We start from the raw sequence: 6,471 nt of genomic DNA, 5'->3' as shown, positions 1-6,471 counted from the left end.
TCCACTTTCTGACTTCTGTGGCCATGGTCAGTAAGCACAAGAAGTTGTTCTAGAAAGGTCTTGATGCTTTAGTGACTAGTGGTGTGAATCAAGATTTCATCCCAATCCAAATAGCAGAAAACCTTGGTCTAGGTGTTGAAGCAGGCACGTGTGTCTCCTGCATTGTCTGAGGTGCCTCAGTACGTAGCTGGTCTTTTGGTTCAGTAGTGCCACTAGGGATCTAGGCTCTTTCCACCTTTCTGCTTCATTGTCATTAATGTAGAGGCTTGCATTATCATGATTGCACCTCATGGTTGCAAGAGGGCTGCTGTCTTCTGGGACCCGTGTCAAGGTTTGAGGGAGGGAAAAAGAGAAAAAAAGGCGAAGGGTCAAAGGCCTTCTAGCAGGTCTTTGCCTAACTCACTAAGGGATACTCTCCCCGTGAACTTCTATAGAAGGGTAATGCCCACTTGGAAAGCTGGGGAACTGGAGTGCCTTAAACTTGGTACATTGTCCCCCAAACAAAACTGGGGTTCTGTGTGTAAATAGGGCAGAAGGAGTAGCTGGTTGGGTAAATCACTTGCAATATCTGCCCCAGAGACAAAATGTCCTTTTTCTTTTTTGTCTTTGTAGTTTTTGAAAATTTATTTTATTGGAGTATGGTTGATTGACAATGCTGTGTCAGTTTCAGGTATGCAGCAAAGTGATCAGTTATTATATACGTAATAGTTTGCATCTGCTTTTCTGTGCTTAGTCAGTCGGTCGTGTCCTACTCTTTGTGACCTGCCCCCCCATGGACTGTAGCCCGCCAGGCTCCTCTGTCCATGGGATTCTCCAGGCAAGAATCCTGGAGTGGGTTGCCATGCCCTCCTCCAGGGGATTTTCCCAACCCAGGGATCAAACCCAGGTTTCCCGCATTGCAGGCAGATTCTTTACCGTCTGAGCCACCAGGGAATCTATATTATTATTTATTGGTTCTACCAACATCAGCCTTTGCTTAGGTCCACTGTTCCTGTCGCTGATTTTGAGTCCTGATTGATTTCTTCTTCCTCTTCCATGTTCTGCCTCATCTTCTCAGAAACTGAAGACAGTTTTGTGTCTCCTATTGATATTATTTTCATATTCAATATTGATATTATATTCAATCATGGCAGGGAGGTGGGGAGCCCTGGCATTTTTTGATCCTGGACTAGTTGCCTCTAGAGAAGTTTTACAAGGTTTGACAACCATTTGTGCGCTAGTGCCTCACTTCAGCTCCTGAACTGTGTGACTCCTGGTGGTCAGGGGTGTGGAGACTTACCTGGCCCAGGACTCCTCACCTCCAGGGGGAACCGGGAACATGCTCTCCTCTTGTGCGTGATGCCAGTGAAACATTTAGCAGCAGGCTGTTTCTCTTCACGGGTGTTTAGGCTGAGAGTGGATTGAAACTGAATTGTATGTGCCTTTTGAAATGAAGGGACTTATTTCTGAAGGGTTGACTCTTGCTAAGTTGCTTCAGGCGTGTCCGACTCTCTGCAACCCTGTGGATTGTAGCCCACCAGGCGCCTCTGTCCATGGGAATTCTCCAGGCGAGAATACTGGAGTGGGTTGTCGTGCCCTCCTTTGGGGGGATCTTCCTGACTCAGGGATTGAACCCATAGGAAACTGGGGTTGATCAGGTTACCCCGGGGAGTTTGGCAGGTTATTAGAAGTCTCCGCTTCTCCAAGAACAGAGAGTAATTGCTTGGCTAGCGGGTCCCCCATTCCATAAAAGCCCCTTAATCATGGGGTAAAGGGGGTGGGGAGGGTACTTTGGGCCTCAGGAGAAGGGCTGCATTCCTGATCCAGCTGAGAAAGGATGTGAATTCCTGCAGTTCCCTCTGGGTGCTGCTAGCCATGTGAGCACAGGTCAGCACCAGCATCCTCTGTCAGCAGGACGGCGTGGGTACACGTGTGGGCACGGCTAACAGCCGTCTCGGTCTCCATGTTCCTGACACTTGACAGACTGCAGCTGTCACTGGCCTTCAGAACGTCAAGTCTTTTTTCTGCGGTGCTAGAAACAATGCAAGTTTGCACAGGTCATAAAAACACCCTTGGGTCAAGTATCTGGACTTGTGTTTGACGAGGCCTTTCCCTTGGCACTGCTCTTCTCGCCCTAAAAATCCCCACCCCTTACTCCTGCTCTGGAAGCAGACAGATGGCACACGAGGTCTCCACAGGGTCAAGCCACATGGGTCTCCAGGGGCTGTGGCGTTGAGGGGAGCTGGGCCAGGTGCAGGGGACTTAACAGGCTGGAGATGCATGCTCTCTCCAGAGATACAGGGTCCCAGTCACATGCTGCCCTCTTGGAACACAGGATGACTGGTTGCCAGCTCTCTCCATTATTAAAGGAAAGTCAGTTAACTGGATTAGTGCGGGTTCATCCAGATTTTCCATGTTTACAGCTGTTCATTTTCTTATTTTTTCAAAATACCATGTGGACCAGACAAAGATGTATGAGGGCCTACAGTCTTCCGTCCCTGAGGAAGAAATGGGTTAGCCAGGTCACAGATGCCTCGGGAGGGTGAGATGGATTCCTGTGGGAAAGCAGGCCCTGAACCACTCCCCCTCCTTCCCTTGTGAGTGGTGCCTGGAGAGTGTTCATCACTGGGAACCAATCAGATGGCGGTACACAGACTCTGGTAAGAGGTCTGTGTCGGGAGCGGTGGATGGCAGTGCTGAGAGGCAATCAGACTTCCATTAGCTATCCACCAGCTCCCGCAGGTACTTGGAGGTGTGTCCCGTGCCCTAGTATCAGGTAAGTGGTGGTGTTGAAGGATGAGTGGGTGGAATTAAGGCCTGGGTGTCAGGAGGGAGGTGCAGTCACCCCACGTTTGTGACCCCACTCCCTGCTGTGATGAGCTGCCCTGGTGGCTCAGCTGCTAAAGAATCTGCCTGCAATGCGGGAGACCTGGGTTCGATCCCTGGTTTTGGAGGGTCCCCTGGAGAAGGGAACGGCTGCCCACTCCAGTATTCTGGCCATGGAGAAGTCCATGGGGTCGCAGAGTTGGACACGACTGGACGACTTTCACTTGTTTTCCCCTTGTGGTGGGAGTCTAGGAAGGGCTGGGTGGGAGCCGAGAGTGTCCAAGAGGTGATAGAAGTACAAGTGGGTCAGGAAAGTGCAAAGAGGCTGCACTGGGAAACTGATGAGGACCCTTGAAGAAAAAAAAGGAACATGGCTTTTAACTTAGATGAGGGGCAGAAGGCAGAGGGACTGACAGGTTATCTTGTTGAGCATCTGTAAATGTTCACAACTTAGCACTTAGGGTTTGTTTTCCTAAATTTGAAATAAACATCTTTAATGTCCAGTTGTGAGAAAATGGCTAAGTAAATTATGGTACATCCATAAAGTTGAAGAACATGCAGCCATTAAAAATGAGTTTATGAAACAGAGTTCTTAGTAATGTGGAAAAATGCTTACTGTATAAATGGAAAAAAAGGATAGAGGTACATGTGGCATAACACTTCAACTATATGAAATACACACAAACACAGGATCATCACTGTGGAGAACACGCCAGGACATCCTTCCGAGACTGCACCAGACAAAGCCTGCAATTTAGAGTAAGCGCCTGGCAATTCAGGTTGTAGACGTCCAGATGTACAGTCAAGGTCAAAGGCAGCTGACCTTCTTTGGTCCTGGTAGGGGGGTGATGGTGACTGTGGGAGGGCACTGTAAAATGTCCTCAAAGAAGCAGGGTTTTTCATCTGAGGTATGAACACCCTGAGGACAGCGTCTCTGCAGGCTTGACTCCATCCTTTATAATATAGTCCATTAAAAACCACCTCCCGCCCTGCCCCACCATCTGGGTAGAAGGAAGGCCTATGTTAAAGTAGATATGGCTATAAGATTCAAAGTGAGTATTCATATAAGAGTTTATTTTTGACAGTAATCTGAGGATACAGTTAAGAGTTTCTTTCCTTTAGGATTCCTGGGAATCAATAAATGACAGAAGAACTACTGCAATAGTAAGTAATATCTGTCACATGTACTTGAAAATTAGATTGTTAAAAAATTGAAGTATAGTTGATGTGCAGTATGTTAGGTTCAGGTGTACAACAGTGATTTGATATTTTAACACATGAAATAATCACCATGGTAAGTCTAGTAATCATACAAAGTTATTACAATATTCTTGACTATATTCAAGAATATTGTATCACATCACTGTGATGTTGTAACTGGAAATTTGTAGCTCTTAGTCCCCTTCACTTATTTTGCACAACTACACATCCCTCTCCCCTGTGGCAACCACCAGTTTTTTCTGTTTTTTTTTTTTTCTTTTCTTTTTTTTCAGGGGAAAGCGCGAACGCAGTCCCCCACTACCACAAATTATGCAGTCGAGTTTCCCACATTTGGGGAAATCGCAGGGGTCAGCACATCCGGAGTGCAATGGATAAGCCTCGCCCTGGGAAAACCACCTTCGTGATCATGGTATCTCCCCTGCCAGGTAAGTATTTTTCTCTGTTTTTGTTTTGTTAAATTTCACAGTAAGTGAAATCATATGGCATTTGTCTGACTTACTTCACTTGGCATAAACACCATCTAGATCCATCTATGGTGTTGCATATGCTAACATTTCACTCTTTTTTATGACTAATATTTCATTGTAAATTATAGTCAAACCTTAAACAAGGTTTCAACTGCATGGGTCCAGTTATATTTGGATCTTTTCAGTATAAGGTTGGTTGAGTCCACAGATGTGGGACCATGGATCCATGGTACTTGAGCATCTGTGGAGTTGGGTATTCAAGGCAGGTCCTGGAATCAATCCTCAGTGGATATTGAGGTATGACTGTGTACCCCACTGTATCTTCCTCATCCATTCATCTATTGATAGACACTTAGATTGCTTCCGTATCTTGAACATAGGGATGCATATATCTTTTCAAATTAGTGTTTTTGTTTTCTTTGGGTAAATATGCAGAAGGGGATCATAGTGTAGTTCTACTTTTATTTTTTTTGAGGAATACTATATATATATTTTAGAAGATCTGTGGTTGGATTTAAAATTTATATACTGGAAATCTGACTTAAAGCTTTCAAATGTTTTATCGCAAGGTAATAGAAATCTGAAAAAGATATTTTTGAATTAAGAAAAAATTCCAAACTTGACACTAAGCAGCTTCACAGTATGACAGGATTAGGTTTTCAACTTCCTTGATGAAGATTAAAAATCCTAACTAATTTTCTTAAAACCAAACCCTGAAACAGAAAATTCTTTATATATGTGATTAAAACCAACTGAACGCTATAAAATTTCACACACCACTGAATGTGGTTTTACCTTTATAGTGTTAAGCAGATTAATATAAGATTGCACACATGCCTACCAGCAAAACCACAGATCTTTGAGTCACAGATAAATTCCAAGAATGTGCTCTGAGGTTGGGGGTGAAGGAGAAAGCCAAATTTGATTTTTAGGTTGTATATGGTGTTTGAATTAAATCACTTCTCCCTTGAACCTCTGTTTCCATGATTCAGCCATCCAACCTGCTCCATTCTTATTCCCTGCAAGCTGCATTAATAATTACGGAATGAGAGACACCATTTCATTTAAGTCACTTGGAAGAAGAGGGCATGGCTCATGACATCACCCTGATCCTCCAGTTTGCTCAGGAAGCAGGAGGCTCTCCATCTCTCCGTGGACGAGACATCAGGCCGTAGAAAAGCCAGGGACTAGGGAAACAAATGGCAGCAGAACCCAGTCATCAGTTCCTCCCTGGCTTAAGTCTGGTCTAGTTATAATTGGTTCCAGTATATAAATGAGTCATTGCCATATTAAGTGTCTCTCTAGTGTTATAAATAGTAGACAGATGCATATTGCCCATTTTTTGGAAATGTTGTTAGATTACAACCTCTATGGCCATGGCTGAAAAGCTCAATTTGGTAAAACAGTTTGTTTGTTTTTCTGGGAACAAACAGAGTAAGGATAAGGAAATAATGAACTTTAAAAAGTCAACTGAGAAAGAATAAATAAATTGAACTATTGAAATTTGGAGCATAAATTCCATGCAAAGCTCACTTTTTCTTTCAACTACTGTAGCTGACCATTTACAGTAAATAAGAAACTAGTAATACCTTACCCCTGAAACAGGGACTCAGTCTAATCAAGAAGCATAATGATAAATGGGTGGATTCTACCAGGGGATTCAGGGCACAGCTACCATAAACCTTTATGCAAAGCACACAGCAATTATACAGAAGACAGACACGAAGTATGTATATTAAAAAGGTATATCATATATATATACAATTGGCAGCACTGAAAATGGGAAAGGGGGATTGTTTTGTTTCTATATTGAGAAAAAACTCATAGTACTACAGCTTTATTTATATTGATTTAGTAATTATGCTAATAGAAGCTAATATCACTGAGCTAGTACTGTGATTCCCACTTTACAGATGAAGTCTGAGACAGGAAGAGGAAATACTACAGTGGGGAGCTACATTCAAGGCCTGCTCTGCCC

General features: G+C 43.9%; 1 non-coding gene across 1 annotated transcript; it reads right to left on the bottom strand.

Moving 5' to 3' along the window:
- Positions 1–4,295: 4,295 nt before the first annotated feature.
- On the bottom strand, positions 4,296–4,459 carry LOC122422462. Its single transcript, XR_006263857.1, has one exon. It is a non-coding gene; the product is annotated as a U1 spliceosomal RNA (small nuclear RNA).
- Positions 4,460–6,471: the final 2,012 nt, after the last annotated feature.

This window comes from Cervus canadensis, chromosome 19 (genome assembly GCF_019320065.1).
Source record: "Cervus canadensis isolate Bull #8, Minnesota chromosome 19, ASM1932006v1, whole genome shotgun sequence".
Lineage (NCBI taxonomy): Eukaryota > Metazoa > Chordata > Mammalia > Artiodactyla > Cervidae > Cervus > Cervus canadensis.
Note: the sequence above shows the minus strand (reverse complement) of the source record. Positions and strands in the feature narration are given on the sequence as shown.